Source organism: Lithobates pipiens, unplaced genomic scaffold, assembly GCF_037356315.1.
Source record: "Lithobates pipiens isolate NorthernLeopardFrog02 unplaced genomic scaffold, aLitPip1_a1.2 Scaffold_18, whole genome shotgun sequence".
NCBI classification, from domain to species: Eukaryota; Metazoa; Chordata; class Amphibia; order Anura; family Ranidae; genus Lithobates; species Lithobates pipiens.
Window position 1 is genome coordinate 497173102 of NW_027507758.1, and position 21461 is coordinate 497194562.

At 38.7% G+C, this 21461-nt stretch overlaps 1 protein-coding gene across 3 annotated transcripts in view; it reads right to left on the reverse strand.

Annotated features, from left to right (window-relative positions):
• Window positions 1-1620: 1620 nt before the first annotated feature.
• The window catches only part of EPHB1 (EPH receptor B1), a 409064-nt gene continuing 389223 nt past the window's right edge, over window positions 1621-21461 (reverse strand). For all 3 annotated transcript variants that reach the window (XM_077488639.1, XM_077488637.1, XM_077488638.1), the window contains one exon: window positions 1621-1933. The gene's annotated coding sequence lies outside the window, so the exon portion shown is untranslated. The remainder of the gene's footprint in view (window positions 1934-21461) is intronic.

Sequence of the window (21461 nt, forward strand, 5' to 3'; positions counted from 1 at the left end):
GCAGAAGAACAGAGAACTAAATCTACCAAGTGGCTCCTACGTAGTGTTACATTGGTAAAGCTTAAAGCCGAACTCCAGATTTCTGTCACTTTAAATTTGATAGTTTGGATAAAGCTGATCCAAACAAATTACTTCCTTCACTATCAGGTACATCCGGTGTGAACGCTGTATAATATGTATATATATGCATTAGTGGGAAAGTCACTGGGACAGGGACTTCCCATTTTGTTCATAGAACAAAATGAAGTTGAGCTGCCTGCTGATCAGCCATTCAGAGGAAGCTTTGTTTTTTTTTCTGAATGAGTATAAGGCTTCCTCTGTTTGGCTGAGATGGAGATAGTGATGTCATCCGCCCACCAATTTATCTCTGCCAATCAGAGGAAGCCTTGCATTCATTCAGAAAATGCAAAGCTTCCTTTGAATGACTGAGCAGCATTCAGCCCAACTCAATTTTTTTCCTGGGAATGGAACAAGAATCCTTGTCCTGATGCCAGAACACATCATTGTAAACTATATGTAGTTGATTGATGCTGCACACAGTGCTCACAGTGGTGTCATCTGTTAGTGAAGGAAATAGTTTGTTTGGTCCAACTCTGTCCACATAAATGTTTTAAAGTGACAGAAACTTGGAGTTAGACTTTAACTGCTGTTAAGTAACAGTCTTACTTGTATTCCGCCGATACAGTACATTCAGGGCTGAACTGTTTTGGAGTACACAGATCATAGCAGGTTGCTCACTCTACTGCTGGTTCATTCAGAAAATGTCTTGCATTCTTTTCAATGAACAACATTTTGTGATTGGAGGAGGGGGGTCATAATGTTCATCCACGCCTCCTCCAACCACAAATTGCCTTGCATTTATTGAAAAGAATTAAATACATTTTCAGGATGGATGCCCTGTTGTGACCTGTATGCTCCAGCCAGAACTGTAAGTTTAATCGCCGGAGGATCGGCATTGACTGTACTGAACGAGGGCATAGAAAGTAAGAGTATTACACAATATAGCTGCAGCCACACATGGCACACACTTCATTAGCATTCATCTAGTATTACAGTTCAAGTTTGGCTGGAGTTCTGCTTTAATATCCATATTTCTTGTCTAATTTGTAAAGTTCAATATGAAAACATGCAATGTTGAAAAAAAGAAAAATAAAAGTAAAAAAACAGGAATGGTAAAAAAATGAATCACTCGGATATTAGTTATCTTGCTTTCCACCAATTAAAATTGAATTACAAGAAAGGAGAGTAGAAGATGTACTGAGAGAGGTTATGGCCACCACACTTAATTGGCTGGCTTCTCTGTCAATCATGCCTGCAGTAATCTTCTGCTATCTTTTGTACAGCATTTCCCTGCCTGGATGATTACATAACTACAAGCAGTACTAATAAAAACTGAACATGTGGAGTGAGATCAAATAATTTGATTGTCCCCAGCAGTCTTTGAACGATGTTTATTTTTTTAGTCTGTATAACCCCTTTAAAAAAAAGAGGAAACATGTTTGTATGCACCCTTTGTCTGACTAGCATAATGGTTTATCGTGTAGACAATAACGCCATTCCCTCCAGCATATTTCTATGTAGCAGTCAGGTGTCTTTCTCATCTGAAATGAAAACAAACAATGAGGATTTTGATTCATTTTTATTGAGTGCAATTTAGATTTTTCTTCTTTTTAATACAATGTTTTTCTTCTTTGAAATTACTGTTACAAACTCCAACATTTTGAACACAGGTGACAAATCCGAGAGGGGTAATTGTACAATGCAGGAACTTACAGAAATATACAGCTATGTGGTAGTCATGGAAGCTAAGGGGGGCTGGAGGGGAGAGAACAGGCGAAGAGGACCCATCATCCACCTCATCTTCTCCCGGGGGGGGCGGATACATACTTCCGCACTGTCACATGACATCTGATGGCATTCACTGGGCTGGACTCTGCAAAAGAAAGTCAATCACAAAATCAGACAGGTCACACATTTCATTAAACATAAATCTAGACCAGAGTACCTATGCTCATAACCACTTGCCCTCCAGAAGATTTACCCCACCCTCCCTTCATGACCAGGCCATTTTGTGCGATACGGCACTGTGTTACTTTAACTGACAGTTGCACGGTAATGCAACTCTGTACCCAAATAAAATGTACATATTTTTTCCACGAATAGAGCCTTCCTTTGGTGGTATTTGATCACCACTGGGTTTTTTTCTTTTTTGATTTATAAATAAAAAATTAATGACAATTAAAAAAATAAATAAAATATGTTTTACTTTCTGCTATAAAACATATCCAATAATTTTTTTTTTAATAACTAATTTTTTTCATAAATTTAGGCCAACATGTATTCCCAATAAGTGTATATTGATAGTTTGCATAAAATATATAACATCTACAACTATGGGATGTATACTGGAATGTTATTTTTTTTTATACTAGTAATAGCGCCGATCAGTGGCTTATAGTGGGACTATACAAGCAAAATATAATTACTGCTCTATCAAAATCAAAGTGATTAAATGAAACCAAGCTGCAACTTCTTGTACACACAATAACATACACTTTTCAATAAATATGATTGAATGAGTAAAAAATAACAACAAATAAAGTCCATCCAGTGTAGTGACATCAATGTTAAATGACGAACGATGTACCCAAGGAATGTGATATGAGAGATAAGAGAGAGACATGACTTCCACCACTAGACACTCTGCCGCTCATTGACTTCCTATGATCTCCTATTATGGGAGATCACAAGCGCTTTCGGCTTAATACCCAGCAAGGGCCTTTGTTAAACACAGCAACAGTCATAACCACAACGTCTTCATAGATTTCCACCACTCAAAGGAACATAATACCATACGGTCCCCATGAATAAATAAAAGGCTTCCATAGTGTAAAATCTTATGGTAATTTTAATATTAAAAATGTATTGCACTTACACTTACTGTAAGTAGATAAACAGAGCATAAAAATCAAGCCAGCCAGCTCTCCCTCCGGTACCTGTGCAAACGCAGTAAGAGGAGAGACGTGCTGACGTCACCACGTTCACGCTGGTCCCGGAATGATGGGCTGCATTGGAGAGCAGAGCCGGCTTCATTTGTTATGGTCTGTTTATCTACTTAAGTGTCAGTGAAATACATTTTTTATATTGAAATTACCATAGGATTTTACACTATGGAAGCCTTGTATTTCTTCATGGGGATTGTATGGCATTATGTTCCTTTGAGTGATGGAAATCTATGAAGACTCTGTGGCTGTGGCTGTGACTGTTGTTGTGTTTAACAAAGGCAGTTGCTGGGTATTAAGCCGAAAAGCGCTTGTGATCTCCCATAATAGGAGATCATAGGAAGTCGGTATGCGGCAGAGTGTCTAGTGGTGGAAGTCATCTCTCTCATATCACATTCCTTGGGTGCATCGATTATCATTTCGCATTGATGTCACTACACTGGATGGACTTTATTTGTTGTTATTTTTTATAGTGGGACTCCAATATTGCGGTGAACAATCTGACACTGACACTTTTGACACTTTGTGGGAACTAGTGACACTAATACAGTAATCAGTGCTAAAATTTTGCACTGTCACTGTACTAATGACACTGGCTGGAAAGGGGTTAAACATCTTGGGTGATCAAGGGGTTAAATGTGTGCCTGGTTAGTGTTTTTGTGTCTACATTTACTGTTTTTACTAAAGGAAATTTTGGATTTTTTTTCCTTGCTCAGCAGGGAAAGAAATTCTGTCTCATCCCTGCTGTCAGGATGGAGCGCTGCATTCTTTACTTATGCAGAGCTCCGTCCAGTCTGTAGATCAGTGGGTGCCGGCGGACATCCTTTGTCTGGCACCCGCTGATTGCATGCCCCCTATGGGAAAGTGTAGAATCACATATATAGGTGATTCTGCACAGAACAGCCACCCTGTAGCACTAAATCTGCTATGGGGTGGTCAGCAAATGGTTAATACATTTCTATACCACTTCATTATCAGCCTGCAATACCCCTTCATTACCAGGTCATATTTCAGTTTTCAGTACTGTGATAGTTTGACTTACAATCAGTCATGCAACACTGTACCCTAATAAATGTTATATAATTTTTGAGACAGATAGAACATTCTTCTGCATATATTTAATAACCACAATTTTTTACTTACACTTTGTACATTGTGTGATCATTGTGACTGATCATCACAGCTATCACATGGTACAGAGCCACTCAGCTCTGTACATTGCGCCTATGAACCAAGCTTTCTGATGGCAGATTGGTTCACAGCCATTAATGCAGAAATCCGGGCTAAACTTAATACCTACGCTGACTAACCTGTGTAAAAAGAATGCATATACTTACCCATTTTCAACCCACTCTGATCCATTCACATGATCTGGTTTCCCTATGTTAGTCAGACGTGGCTGCTGGGGAGAGGAGGGCGCATCGACAATGGCTGGGCCATAGGAGATTATGGGTGATGTCACCACTCCCAGGCATTCCAGCATTGTCGGTGCTTTTTCCTCTCTCCTGCAGCCACTGCTGGCTGACTCAGAGTAGATCATGTGAATGGACTGGAGCAGGGTGAACATGGGTAAGCATATACATGTTTCTTACATTGGTTACTCAACATGTTGGGAGGGTGGAGGGAGCATTTTACTGTGTTGGTTAGGTTTAGCCTGGAATTCTACTTTAATGAGTGCACTTGCCACCTAAGGGTGGTTTCTGCATTGCCATTTAGAAAATAAGCATTCACGACTTTGCCAATTATAAAAGAACGGCGGTAGATAAGTGTCCCACTTAGGACAATCTAACAGGTTTGTTAAGGGCTCATATCATGAGCATTGTTTACCTGCGTTTGACATGCATTTGGAAAGCCTGTCAAATGCAAGTCAGCAAAATCCCATAGACTTTAATTAAGAAGTACACAACAGGTCAGAGACTGCATTAGACCTGAATTTTTTTGAATGTAGCATATTTTTTTGAGATGCATTTCAACTGTATGCAAAGTAGGTCACATGCAGCCTTTTGTTATCAAGTACTGCATTTGTAATTCAAATATAAAACACAGTGTCCGACAAAATCGGCTGTAAACATTACCCCCGAATACCTTCCCCCCTCCCCCCCACATACTTTTTCTTCACCCCCTCTCTTCATGTATACTGTGTTGCAATGAAAAATGTAATTGTTCCAATGACATAAACATTGAGAGAGGATACAGACATTCCATGCAAATCTGTCTCTATGAGGTAATGCTTCCTATGCTGGAAATGATCTGGGAGTTACATGACCCCCATCTGTGAAACATTGAAAACGAACTATCACTTCTGAGTAATGCAAGTTGTGACATTTTCCAGGGTATGTTATTCAGCAGAAAAGTTTGTTTTTAGAGCTTCCAATTTCCATTTCAATACTGGACTCTTGGCTAAGGGTCTCGCCTACTGTGTCTGTTTTAGAATATCCCCCTATGTATTATTATTATAATTATTATACAGGATGTGTTTACCACCAATGGAGGAAGACACTACAGTTACAACACATTTCAATACAAGAGCAATCAGAGGATTTGTTAGAGCTTGCAATCTAAAACGGAATGGTCAAGTGATACAAAAAAGTAATATCTGTAATGGATGAGCTGATTGGGAAAGTAAAAGTACAGATTATTATAGGTCTCTCTGAACAGATGGGATTGCCTAAAGAGGGATAGAGTAAGAGATATACAGATTGGGGTAAGAAGCTTCAGAGGATGGGAGAGGCTCTACAAAAGTCCTTGATGTAAGCATGAGAGTAGGTGACAAGGGAGCTAGAGAGCAGGAGGTCTTGGAAGGAGCGAAGAGAATGGTTTGGTTGGTATTTTGAGACGAGGTTGGTGATATTGTTGGAGGCAAAGTTGTGGGTGATTTTGTACGTTGTTTTTTTGTTTGATGAGCAGAAGCGAATGAAGGGATTGGCAGTGAGGGGTAGAAAACACAAATTAGAACCTTTGTTCTTCATTTTTTATGTAACCTCTCTTAACCCTCCTAACATTACCACCTGGTCACTTGTATAATCCAAAAAAAACACTGCTCCTCCCCTACCTGGCATGGCCAGGTATATATACTGCACCGGGTAAAGGAAGCAGCAAGGCTGTATTGGAAGGATTCCTAAATTTAACAATAGGCCAGAATTTTACACAATCTTCTGTTTAACATTTTCAAGAAAAACTTGTGAAAATATAAGTTTTGTAAAAATATATTATAGATATAATAAACAGCATCAAACTGACTGATAAATAAGATGTCTTACTGCGGTGCTGGAATTCCAAGACTTCAATTAGTGGGCACACAATTGTTGTCAAATAAACAGTATCATCACCTCTAGAATCTTTTATTTTACAAAAAAAAAAAAAAAAATTATTGTACTAGTCTTTTTTGCTTGGCTTAAAATATTCTGAAAATATGTAAATAAAGTGGAACTACAGCTAAAAACTTAAAAAAATTGCGAATAGGTGAGGTTTTTATTGCAGAATGGGCCTGCAATACCCAATCAAAATGGAAGAAAAACATGGAGAGATGATACCAGTACCAGTGCTATGACTGTATATTTATTGATATTGGAGTACAAAATGTGTGGCTGATAACAGTCCAGGAAAAGGCTACCACAGGCCTGATGTGCCTCATAGTATATCTGGCCCTGGTTTCCTGTCTGGAACCTCTCCCCTCTCTGTTAAATAGGACTATAAATGATGACATTTCAATTGAAGATACTGTATTCTGAATGTGAAATCAGAAATCATCCTTTTTTGTAGCAAATTAATGATGTTCTTCTAAAGTGTATTATATCATCTTTATATTAAGATTTAACATGGAAAGTTTCTTGAAAGCAACCAGCTGTGTTGGTAGTGATGGGGAAAAAGAGAGGATGCCCAGAGTATCCAATATGGATAACATCTTCACATTTTCCTTAACACAGTTTGTAAATTTGAGCTTCTAAAATAGGTTCTCCAGCTTTGAGACCAACTGTCCAAGTTAGTGAGGCCTGAGAGGCTTTACTAAAATTGCCCATTTTATTTATTCTTTTCATTCAGATATTTGCTTCATTGCTAATTATGCTAAGTGGCGTATGATGTGTATAGCAGTTCAATTTTCTACCAGCTCCCACAAAACTTAAATTTTTACTTCTCTGATATCAAATAATGAAACCCCAGGAGTTTTCTGTGACCAAGGTGTGAGGCCTTGGTGAAGAAAAAAATTGAGAATCACTGCTCTACAGTATGTAGAATAATTCAAAACTTATAGGTCGGCACTGTCCCTCATCTGGAGGGAATGTTCCTCTTTTGGAAAAAAAAATCGCCTTTTTTCCTCCTCGGTTGTCATTGCTTTTGGTTTGATGAATGGACCTCAAAAGTTAGTACAAAGGAAAAGTAGTAGTGCAAAAAAAAGGACTTATGGGTTTAAGCAGTCATTTTTTTCATATTAATTCTTCATGATCTGTGTAACTGGAAGTGTTGCCACTGGTGGTATATTTTTTTGGGAGTCAAACAACTCGCTGACACCCCCCCCCCCCGGTCGGTAGGTCAGGCGGCTTCACCCGGCATCTTCTCCTCCTGGGCTTCCTGCGTCTCCTTCCTCCTCCTCCTCAGTTGCCAATAGGATTGCTTCTCCTCTTGGCTAATCAGGAGACGGGTCATGCTTCCTGATTGGCAGGGAAGAGAATCAGGATGACAATAGCGGATATTAATGCTCTGTGCCCCGAGCCCATCCCTTTTTTGAAGCTAATTAGAGCCTCAGGCTCTAATCACGTGCTTCCAAAATAAAACCCATTGGAATCCATGCATCCGGTGCCCTTTATGTAGATTAGGGGCCGGACGCATGGATTAGGGGGTTTTAAATAAAGCAAAGGAGAAGGTCTTTATACATTTAACGGACATGAAATCACATTGAGCATGTATTAGTCTCTCTTTACCTATAAAGAAAACCTTCTCCTCACATCTCCAAGTGTGTTTGGCTCTGAAGAATTTATTTAATACTGTAAGGCTGCGTACACACGCGGGGACTGTTCGCCCAACTTTGTCCGTCAAACAGTTTCAGCGGACAGTCCGCTCAAAATTAGCATGGACGGACTTGCCCACACACGACGAACGAACAGTCCGCTGAAACCGTGCGCGATGACGTGAACGGCACGTACGACGGGACTAGAAAACGACGTCCTATACACTGCAATGCAAACTTCGGCGTGTAAATCCTTTCTGAGCATGCGCGGAACTTAGTTTGACGAACAAGCCTACACACGAGGGGACTGTTCGCTGAAACAAAGTTTCAGCGGACAGTTTTTCGGAATTTCCGAAAAACTTTGTTCAGCAGACTGTCCGCTGAAACTGTCCGCTGAAAGCCCACACACGAGCGGACTGTCCGCCGAAACACTGTTCAGCGGACAAAGTTGCGCGAACAGTCCCCGCGTGTGTACGCGGCCTCATAGACACAAATCTTTCTGTGTATCCTGGTTAGTTTTATGCTAATTACTGTGAAATGAGTTTATATTTATATATCTATGCAGTGGTATGTATGAACACGAGGAAGGGAGAGGAGAGAAGAAGGGAAGTGGTTGGGGAAGATGATCCTCAGATTTATAGTGTGATAATTTCAGAATCCATTTCTTCACAATGGGGACAGTCACAGACAGGAAATGTTAGTTGCTATATTGCGTAAGTCAATTTTCCTGTTCACATTCTAACCTGACATTCCACGGAATTATGATCTACCATGTCATATAGTACTGAAACCGAAGAATAGAGATAACCAAAGACAGAGGTAATGGAAAGATATAAAATAATACAAGGATAATCAAAGAGTGCAAATATAGTCACAACGTGCCGTTGAATGATGTTGGAGCCTCGTTGTAATGGGCTCTATCAAATGTAATATATTGTGGCCCCTTAGTTAGGGCAACTACTGATGAGAAAGGAAATGTACCTGCCGTTCAGTTCAAACACTTGGAATGCTTGCAAACAGTTTTTTTTCTGGCATACTACAATTCTGTTACACTATAAGCTTGATAGGCAAATAGACTTTGCAAAGAACAGTTGCGCTCTCCATGTGCAGTTGCTCCAGAACCTAGAAAATCGGGTAAAGTACCCAATCACACACAAGGAAAATAAAAAAAACTGCATTTTTACTTGCACATGATTGGATAATGGAAGTCAGCAGAGCTTCTGCTCATTTACTAAGTTCTGGAACAACTGCACTTTGCCTTTAGCAAATTAAACCTATTTGCCTTCAGCAGATTAACCCCCTTGTTTACTAATCTTTAGACTTGTAGATTTCTTTATTAATATTATTGAATGCAACTTTTAAAGGCCAGTGTTGACAACTTTATGTTAGTTTAAAATCGGTTCCTATATGAGTTTATAGAAATGCAAGACAGAAGGTCACAAGTCGCATTTGCAAGTCACATGTGCCGCCGGTCAACAAATTCCTAAATTGATATTAAAGCCAATTCGTTTGTAAAATGAGATGCTGATAGCGGGACTTGCATGCTCTTCCTGTCCTTTCTCCTTTGTTTGCTCCTTATACTGTCTCGGGGCTGCATTGCTCTACTTCTCATATGTGGCATTTCCCTGTGCCTGGCAGAACCTTTAAAGTCCCACTGGAGTCGTCACTTTGTACATGCTCTCGTTTTGAACTACAATCTTATGTGCAGCTGCTCCCAGCACTGCACACACAGGCAGCATGAGAGACACAGAATCAAAGGCAAAACTAGGGAGCCGCTGTCAATCACCACTTTGTAGAAGGAGAGGCAAAGCTTTGGTTCTGTGTCTGGGGCTGCCTGTGTGTGGGGTGTTTAGAGCAACTACATCTAAGATTGTAGTTCAAAACAGGAAAGCACACCAAGTGATGATTGCAGGGGGGAATGCATTGGAACATGGGGCACCCACTTACCTGAAGACAGGCAGTACAGCTTGGGGCAGTATGAGGAGCAAAGAGAGCAAGACAAAAAAAAAATGCCTATATTATTTAATGATTTTAGAAAAGTCTCAAATAGATGCCACTGACACAAGCCCAAAGATCGGCAACACAGACACTAAGTCTAACGTTATTTTTTTTTAAATGTTGAAATATGACACACATATGATGCTTAAGAATAAATATATATATGTGTGGCTGTATTACAATATACCTAAATCAAATCACTAAAATAAAATCTTATATGATCTTTAAAGTGATAGTAAAGGTAAATTTATATGTTTATTTATATATATATATATATATATATATATATATATATATATATATATATATATATATATATATATATATATATATATATATATATATATATATATATATATATATATATATATATGTATGTATGTATATATATATATATATATATATATATATATATATATATATATATATATATATATATATATATATATATATATATATATATATATATATGTATGTATGTATATATATATATATATATATATATATATATATATATATATATATATATATATATATATATATATTCTTACAGAAGTGGAGTAGCCAAGAGCATCAGCGGGAGACCTGAGAAGAAGAGGATCAGGGATGCTTTGTACACAAATCCATTGCAGAGAGCAGGTAAGTATATCATGTTTGTTATTTAAATATATATTTTGGGGTATGTGCTTATCTACACATAAATACTAAATGCATGGGAAGACTTACAAAATCCATCCACTTTTAGTTATCTCACACATATTTTAACCTGTTTCTAAAGAGCTTTTCCCTTCCTTATAAGCAGCGGCTCGTGTGCACCCCACTGAACCTGCAGACTTGTAATAACGGACCAGCAGACACATCCCCTTAATTATGGTATACCCAGCTGAGGAGGTTAACCTTCATTCATACAGGATAAAAGTCACACTGAACTCATGTTCAGTTCTCTTGACAACTGAACATTTAGTTTTGCTACTTGACTCACTTCCTGGAGAACTGTGATATTTTCCATTATTAAACATGGGTTGAGCATAGCCTTTAATTACCACAAGAAATGTGCAGGTAGCAGAGCTTATACAGAATGACGCACCGCTCATCAGAATACGTACAGTACAAACCTCAAGAATCAGATGGAGGATGGAATCAGGCCACAATGTGTTCATACAGAATAAGGACAAATTGCAAGGATAGGTTTAGCAGTACACACTTAAGCCCCATACACACTATCAGTTTTTCTGCTGAGTTTTTCCTTCAGATTTACCAAAACTAAATAATATGAGGTCAAACCTTAGGAGTTTCAATTTGTATGCTATCAGCCAGGCCCTTCTACTACATGGTTTTGGTAAACCTGAAGGAAAAACTCAGCAGAAAAACTGATAGTGTGTATGGGGCTTTAGAAACAAAGTTATTCAGAGTAGCTGGAGAATGTGAAAACGAATCTTAAATATTGCAGTGAAGAAATGGATCCAAGTACAGTATTTCCTGAAAACGTGTAATGGTTCATTATTGTGTACAAGCTAAGGTTTCAAGAACCAGTACAGTGGCACCAGTGATGATAAGGGGAACATCTCAGCCAAAATTCCAGAATCTGAGGTTACGACCAGGCAATACCTGGGAAACTCAAAAAACATCCATTATTGCCTGTTCCAACATTGACGGACCCAACCATGCCCAGGTCTCTATACATATGTGCTGCCAAGCCTACCAGTCACTGACCATATTCTAAGCACTTCTACCATTCATGGATGAGTTCTGTGTAAAAAGTGGAGCTAGTATGTGATCATTTAGCAGTTGGTGCATATTCGCCTCAGCAGAAAAACAAGCCTTTCACAATAGGGCTTCAATGTCTATTGGGAAAACTGCTCATATAGGTACCACCAGATATGACAGTTGTCAAAGTTGTCATTTTGATCTAATGTGTGGTCATAAGATGTATGGAGACTGTAAAAGTGAACATGCCATGTCTACCATAGTGAATACTGGTGAAGGGCAGGCACAAAGTTTCCCTTCTTGTCTTCAATTCAGTTCTTCCATGCCTGAGAGGACCCTGGTTCTTGGGCCCAGGCTGTATACAAAGCCCCCCAGTCTTTCAGATTAGTGATACACCTCGCAAAATTCAAGTTGTTAGAGCCATTACTTTACAATAAGAATGCAAAGAACCCAAATGACCTGAAGCACCACTCAAAGCTCCATCCAATTCATGTGGTGATTCTAACCCTGCCAGGTGCTAGTTTCCCAAGGGCCCATCCTGTCCAATAAACAACTCTGAAAATAAAATAAAATAAGCGCGCACAGCAAGCCACCTGGTTCACAGAGTATCAGAAAGTCTTCAGCTCTGCCTTCTCCTAAGCCACACCCCTCTAACACGTTTCACCCACTCATGGGCTTAGTTGTAGAGGTCATCAACATTACTACAGTTGAAACCATCCTTCTATTAAATGTATTTATGCAGATAAAGCTGAATTCATAATTTACCATGTTTACCTTATTTCCGGCCATATGCTATTTTCAGCTCTCATTGACTATTATGGCTACAAATAAGAGTTGTTATTAAACCAATTATAGCTTAATGAAGTTAGCCTTTAGTATTATGGTTTCTTAGACCCTCTATGATGACTCACATTGTAAGGTTCAGAGTTATCTGTTACTGAACTTCTCTCAATTAACTATTTCACAGTATGTTTAGCTGTCATGTGATTTAAGTTGCAAAGATAAATAGAAGTATCCTATACAATAGCAAGTGTGGCATGGGTTAAATTTTCAATACTATCCTACATAAAACACGTTGACAGAACACATGATACAGAGGGAAAAAATGAAAATAATTACTGTAATGAACTAATGTGTATGAAACACATTAAAGAGTATGTAAACCCAGCATTTAATATTCCCGATAGAGCCTGTGCTGTACCATGTACTTGTTTGAGAAAGTATCCTGTTCTCTTGTTATTGCTTCCTTTGCTTTAAATCCCTGGTGATCCTGCCAGTCCTTCTGCTTTCCTATTAAAAACTGACCACAATAAGAAAGAGTACATACCGTGGTCCCATGGTCAGTTCTCGTACTGTGCTGGGAACTCAGTCTGCTCTTCTCCAATGAGAAGACTTGTCCTGACACCCCCCCCTCACACGTACATTCTTTAACTGGGAAGTTCAGTGTATTGTTGCTTTTATGCAGCTGAGAACAGAGGGAAAGTGATCACTTTTAAATAAAAAGGGGAAAAAAGGTATTGATAATGTGTTTTATATCTATACACAAATGTTTTGCCTTTCATATCTAAACTGAATGGGTGATTGTTTACTATCCCTTTAATAACAAAATGCGCAAACAGACATACTGTATGCTTACAGAAATATGTGAGAATACTTGCCACCTGTCTTGACAAACATCCAAGGTAAGCCTATGTGAAACAAGAATTTATAGAAGTGTTTTAAATTCCTGAAATACGTAAAAAATAAATATTTCCAGCAGTGTAAAATTAACATGCTTTAGGTCTGTCCATTATTTTTGGGTTTTGTAAATTTTATATATTTACTTATTTTTAAAAATTTTAAATTGTGCAAAATATGGACACAAAGTGGCAGCAAAAATACTACTTTTTTTCTGCCAGGCAGTGCTACAAACATGGGAAAATATCTAGAATTTTTATTATTTTGTTTTAACTTTAATTTTGCAAGTGGATTTTTTAATTTGTGTTTATATGGTACAATTAGAAGATTAAAAACTATAAACCTTTGGGAAGACAAAGGCGCAAAATATATATATGTATAAAGCACAGAATGTTACGTAACACCACTGAAGGGGGGGGGGGGGGCTGCAAAAATACACCATATGAAAGATACAGCAGGAAGAATGAGTGGGAAATTACATGAACTGTTATTAGTAGAAATAATTTTTTTTCCACTAGAAATACAAGCATTGAATAGGAAATAAATGTTTTTGTAATTTAGCATACATTAACAGGCAGGCTCATTATCCGCACTAAAGTGCTTGGTGATTATTCCTTGTTAAATGCTCATCCCAAGTCTTTGTACCATTAATGAAAACCCCATGATGAGCTTCGCACAGAGTACTACTTGCCATTAAGTAAACACCATTCCAAAGGAAATAACCAAGTGTATACAAAATAATCAGTTAAGCTTCAGCCAACCTTACAGTACAGTATCTTTTAGTTCTAGGTTAGAAAAAGGGTTAAATCCTTTTGACATTTTTTTTTTTTTTTCGTTGATGTTCGTGGCTCGATAAGATTCCCCATCACTTATTTTCTTGGAAACACAGAGAGCAAATATCTCCACAGTACGGGGAACAGCTGTAAAATTGTGGATTTGCAATCACCTTCTGTCCCACTGACAGTGACCACAAGAAAAAGAGTGGGACTCAGATAATAATACAAAATTCAGGTTTAACACATTCTCTATTCTATTTTGGTTTTAGATACATTTTAATTCCAGTGGTGTGTAGGGAAGGTATTTTACATCCTCAATAAGCCACCATCTCTTACGCTGAATTTTTTATATCAGCTTTCAAGATTTTACATCTACCAAATTTTGCAGGCCAGGGCACTATGGGTTTCATGGGCCCCTAGACAACCTTGAAGAGGGTTGAAGAAATATGGTGCTTGCCTTATATTCACTTTATATCTTATTCCAGCAACATATGTACTTTAATATGTATGAAGTACCAATGCTTTATTGCATGCCGTTGGCTAAGAATTAGATTGTCTTAACATCAGTGTCCCTGAGAATTATTTTAAAATGCTAGCAAGCTAGGCTCTTTCTCAGCAAGACAAGTCAGGAAATGTTAAGGGAAAGGATGGGTGGTTTAGTGCAGGGGAAGAAAAATATTCTAAGGGTTAGCTATGAGTCACGTCATTATCTATAATTTTAAATGCTCTCAAGGGACATAGGATGTTTTAAACATTTGTCCCCTGAACATAATTTCCCAGTGAAGGTCCTTTGGTCTTCAGCACTGGACATATGTACTATAGAACATATTTTTTGTTATACTAGGTTCATATCATTATTAATGTATTCCAAGATAATCAGCATTTAAAATGTGTTGATTTCATTTGCACAAATTAAGTCACATAAGTCACATTTCGCACCCTAACCCTCTGAGCAATGAGTTTTATTGCTAAAATCAGTATTATGGTATTCTTTTTCAAAAGTCAGCAAAAATAGCAGACAGCCAAGCACAAATATCTAGTTTTGGCTTCATGCCATGTGACTGAATAAGGCACTGGTACCATAGATCGGAAATCTGGAGGTCCACTGTAGGCAGGAGACAATGATATGTAAATTAATGTGACACAATTGGCATAGTATAGGATAAATGTTCTGTTATTGAAATATTGAAGAATGGAGTTATTTAGTTGTTTTGTGTGATACTTTTTGATACTTTGAAAAGTAGAAATTGCACCAGGATTATGGTAATTGTACACAATGGTTGAGGTTAAGTGTCAAAATTCATAAAAGGAATAAAAGGACAATTGGTAATTACTATTGTTACCATTCACTCAAGAACTTAAGGATTTCGATTTTCAGCTAGACAGCACAGATATAAGAACAATGTTAGGTTGGAAAGATTCACAACCCAATTGGTTCAGTGTAGGGATGGGCGAACGGTTCAGGCCGAGCATAAGTTCGGGACGAACATTGGTTGGTTGGACGATCAGCAAACAACGAACATTATGTGGTGTTCGCGGCAAATTCAAAAGCCGTGGATCCCCGTTAAAGTCTATGGGACATTAACATGAAAAACCAAAAGTGCTCATTTTAAAGGCTTATATGTAAGTTATTATCATAAGAAGTGTTTGGAGACCCGAGCCCTGCCCCAGGGGATATGTATCAATGCAAAAAAAGTTTTAAAAACAGACGTTTTTTCAGGACCAGTGATTTTAATAATGCTTGAAGTGAAACAATAAAAATGAAATATTCCTTTAAATATCGTGCCTGGGGGTTGTCTATAGTACGCCTGTAAAGAGGCATAGTTTTCCCGTATTTAGAACAGCACCACAGCAAAATGACATTTCTAAAGGAAAAAAGTAATTTGGGACAAGTCCTTTATTAAAAAACAAAAATGCCCAGCGATGAGATCTTCTATCCCGCTGCCCAATGAACCGAAAAAAGAAAAAAAACACAGCAGCTCCACCTCCATGGGAGGCTCCCGCCGAGTGATGCTTCTCTGTGACATATAGCTGAAGGCGGGGCCACCCAGTGACATAAACGGGTGACCCCCCCTCTGATGCCTTGTGACTCCAATATTTTGTACTATTTTTGACACTGTTTTTGTGAAATGATAGGGGTACAATATACCCCTTACCAATTCACATGGGGGGCCAGGATCTGGGGGTCCAGACTCTGATATGCCCCCTGCCTGCAGACCCCCACAACCGTTGGGCAAGGTTTGTGGGGATGAAGCCCATCAACATGGGGACAAGGTGCTTTGGGGGACAACTCCAAAGCACCCTCCCCATGTTGAGGGCATGTGGCCTGGTACGGTTCAGGTGGGGTGGGGTGGGGAGCTCTCTTGTCTCCTCTCTTGTTCTATAATGCCAAGACCCGACAATTCATTACTGCCGCAATCAGTTTTAAATTACTTATTTTCCTTTAGAAATGTAATTTTGCTGTAAATTTGCTGTCCCCTCAAAATAACTCAACACACAGCCATTAATGTCTAAACTGCTGGCAACAACAGTGAGTACACCCCTAAGTGAAAATATCCAAATTGGGCCCAATTAGCCATTTTCCCTTCCCAGTGTAATGTGTCAAGCATCTGATGATGCCCAGTGGGAGGGGAAAAAACGCGTTAAGCTAAGGAGAATCTGGATCTCACATTTGATGAACTTTATTGATATAACTTTATTTGCATTATATTGGCACTGAGCACTTTATTTTGTTATACATGTTATTATATTACACATGTTGATGTATGTATATATGCATATTAGTAGTTTACAGGTGCAGGGCTGAGTTTAAAATTATTTTGTCTCTTTTTTGGGGTACTTACCTTGCACTACAGCAGCAGCTCTAGTATACAATTTTATTTCCACAGCGCAGGTTTGTAATTACATATTTTTTCATTTTCCCTCCCCAGTGTCATGTGACTCCTTAGTGTTACAAGGTCTCAGGTGTGAATGGGGAGCAGGTGTGTTAAATTTGGTGTTATCGCTCTCACTCTCTCATACTGGTCACTGGAAGTTCAACATGGCACCTCATGGCAATGAACTCTGAAGATCTGAAGAAAAGAATTGTTGCTCTACATAAAGATGGCCTAGACTATAAGAAGATTGCCAAGACCCTGGAACTGAGCTGCAGCATGGTGGCCCAGATCATACAGCGGTTTAAAAGGACAGGTTCCATTCAGAAAAGGCCTCGTCATGGTTGATCACAGAAGTTGAGTGCACGTGCTCAGCATCAGAGGTTGTCTTTGGGAAACAGACATATGAGTGCTGCCAGCATTGTTGCAGAGGTTAAAGAGGTGGGGGGCCAGTCTGTCAGTGCTCAGACCATACGCTGCACACTGCATCAAATTGGTCTGCATGGCTGCCATCCCAGAAGGAAGCCCCTTCTAAAGATGATGCACAAGGAAGCCTGCAAACAGTTTGCTGAAGACAAGCAGACTAAGGATATGAATTACTGGAACCATGTCCTGTGTTTTATGAGACCAAGATAAGCTTATTTGGTTCAGATGGTGTTGCCAAGCGTGTGTGGTAGCAACAAGGTGAGGAGTACAAAGACAAGTGTGTCTTGCCTACAGTAAAGCATGGTGGTGGGAGTGTCATGGTCTGGGGCTGCATGAGTGCTGCCAGCTATGGGGAGCTACAGTTCATTGAGGGAACCATGAATGCCAACATGTACTGTGACATACTCATCAGAGCATGATCCCCTCCCTTCAGAGACTGGGCCGCAGGGCAGTATTCCAACATGATAATAATAAACACATGTCCAAGACGACCACTGCCTTGCTAAAGAAGATGAGAGTAAAGGTGATGGACTGGCCAAGCATTTCTCCAGAACTAAACCCTATTAAGCATCTGTGGGGCATCCTCAAATGGAAGGTGGAGGAGCATAAGGTCTCTAACATCTACCAGCTCCATGATGTCGTCCGTGGAAGATGACTCCAGTGGCAACCTGTGAAGCTCTGGCAAACTCCATGCCCAAGAGGGTTGAAGCAGTGCTGGAAAATAATGGTGGCCACATAAAATATTGACACTTGGGCCCAATTTGGACATTTTCCCTTAGGGGTGTACTCACTTTTGTTGCCAGCAGTTTAGAATTTAATGGCTGTGTGTTGAGTTATTGGGACAGCTAATTTACACTGTTATACAAGCTGTACACTCACTACTTTACATTGTAGTAAAGTGTAATTTCTTCAGTGCTGTCGCATGAAAATATATAATAAAAAATTTACCAAAATGTGAAGGATGTACTCATATATATATACATATATATATATATATATACAGTGCTGTAAAAAAGTAATTGCCCCCCTAAACCTAACAACTGATTGTGCCACCCTTGGCGGCAACAACTGCAATCAAGCATTTCTGGTAATGAGTCTTTCACAACACTGTGAAGAAATTTTGGCAGACTCTTCTTTGCAGAATTTTTTTCATTCAGCCATATTGTAGGGATTTCCAGCATGAATGGCCTGTTTAAGGTCATGCCACAGCAGCTCAATCATTAAGTCCAGGCTTTGACTAAGCCACTCCAAAACCTTAATTTGTTACTTTCGAGCCATTCAGAGGTGGACTTGATGTGTTTTTGGATCACTTTCCTGCAGCATAACCCAAGTGTGCTTGAGGTCTGGAACATTCTCCTTCAAGATTTTCTGGTAGAGTGCAGAATTCATGGTTCTCTCAATGATGAAAAGTCGTCCAGGTCCTAAAGCTGCAAAGCAGCCCCAGACCATCAAAATGAGAAGAGCCTATGTGTTCTTTTTGGTCAACAGTGGGTTTGGCCTTGGAACTCTCCCATGGACCCAGTTTTTGCCCAGTCTCTTTCTTATTGTTAAATCATGAACACTGACCTCACCTGAAGCAAGTGAGACCTGCAGTTCTTTAGCTGTTGTTCTGGGTTCTTATATGACCTCCTGGATGAGTCATTGTCGTACTCTTGGAGTAATTTTGGTTAGCCGGCCACTCCTGGGAAGGTTCACCACTGTTCCAAGTTTTCTCCATTTGTGGATAACGGCTCTCACCGTGGTGGGCTGGAGTCCTAAAGCCTTAGAAATGGCTTTGTAACCCTTTCCAGACTAATACATGTCAACTACTTTGTTTCTCATCTGTTCTTGAATTTCTTTATATTGCGGCATGATGTGTTGCTCTTTTAGATCTTTTAGCATGCTTCATTTTGTCAGACAGCTTCTATTTAAGTGATTTCTTGATTCTTTAGGTCTGGCAGTAATCGGGCCTGGGTGTGGCAAGTAAAATTTAACCCAGCTTTCCAAAAAATTTGCTCATTCATGATTTAGCAAGGGGGGTCAATTATTTTTCACATAGGGCCAGGCAGGTTTGGACAGCTTTTTTCCCTTAATAAATTAAATTATCATTTAAAAACTGCATTTTGTATTTACTTGGGTTATCTGTGTGTTAAAAATGAAAATTTATTTGATGATCTGAATCATTTAAGTGTGACAAATATGCAAAACAATAGCAAAATCAGGAAGGGGCAAATGCTTTTTCACACAACAATATATATATATATATATATATATATATATAAATATATATATAATTTTTGTTTTCACATTGGAATGTAACATCCTCTAGTTGCCAGGAAACACCTAAACAACTAAATGTTGTTAGTCTGTGATTTCAAAAGCCAGAGGTTCTCATTTGTGCCACCCAGCGTTGTAGATACACATTACATTATTTACATGCAAGAGTCTGCAGTCCCTGCCAAAAAACTCCCATTGTTGATGGACTTTTGTTTGCTTCAAAGCTGCTTTTCTCCCCAAACGTGAAACTTGAAAGCATCTCAGATACAAACTAAATGAACCTGAAAGCATGGCGCATTTGGCAATTGATATAAATCCAAGTCAAGTCATGTGCAACTTAGCATTGAAAAAGCTATATGCAATTAAAATGAAATTAACAAGTGAATTTAGCTAGGTAACATGGTTGCCTAGATAGCCTTACTAGCACACTCATTGATTTTACTTGCTTTGATTTGCTCTTTAGCCATATTTCCACAATGATTATTCCACCAAGATAGCTTCATATAAAAAAAAACCACCTCTATAAGCACCATAAACGAAATCCGCAAAGAATCTGTTACAAAGAATCAGGATGCTCAGTTAAAAGGTATCCTGACCTTCAACACCGCAAAGCCTTTAACACAACATCTCAATCCCGAGAGGTATTTTTAGCAACTTTTAATAACTATTCACCTTAAAAAAAAAAGACATGCAAAGTCCTTATATATCTAATTTGCCAAGCAATAAAAGATTAATCTCCTCCTAAATTAGTTTCCCTTTTATTATGAATTAAGTGCAGCACTCTTCAAAAGCTCATCATTTCTCGAGCTAAGGATTTATCTCCACAAGATTATCTTTCCAGGAGTGAGAGGAAGATTTACACCTCGTTCCATATTTCCAAAGCAATTACTTTTGAAAAACACTTCCACACAGATAATAATATGTATACATGACTTGTGGAATTTAATCAGTTTACTGGTTACTGTCTGCAAGATGGGAGATCGGATCTTCCGCTAAAGGTAATCTATGCATCTAGTTGCAGAGGGAAAAAATACATTCAATTTTTGATTTTCAGAGCCGCCAGTATAGGGAATTCAGTGTTTGGGTACTGCATATAAAAGCCACATTCACCGAGTCTCGATGTATTGACGGCTGGAGACGCCAAGTGAAAATTATGTGTCCTATCAAAAGATTTCATTGTGAAAGTTGGAAATTATTTTTTTTATTTGCTGGCAATAGCGTTTAAATAAATGTGATTAGCACAGGAGGAGGAGATAAAACGTCGGCTCTTTTCCACATTCATGTCATTTTCCCAGTTAAATCCACAAGCCAGTAGCCTCTAGGCAGTAGATGGGCAACAATAATTCAGTTAAAGCTACAATGAATTTTCTGCTGAGGATTAAGCAACGCTGTTTAACTCCTCTCCTGCCAGAAGGGAGGATTAGGCAAGTAAAAAAGCTTTATACAGGCCTGGGAAGGAAAGCAGGAAACTATAAGAAGGCTAAATTAAAGCAGGCTTAAAAAGTGACATTTGCAAGATACTTTAAAATCAATGAAAGGGCCCAGTAAATAGTCAGCCTCATTTATTTCACCCATCACAGATTTATGTTTAAAAATCCCAAAATAGGCACAATCCACAGGACTTGGTAACAGAGATAATATTCAAAAGTCTTTTTTTTGCAGTGTAACATTTTGAAAAATCCCAGCCTGCCTTTCCCAAGACACAGACTTGATAAAACAATGTTTTTGAATGTTATCGCTGTTGCCAAGTCCCATGGAGAGCTCCTATTTATGGATTATGTTTGTACATACTTTATATAGA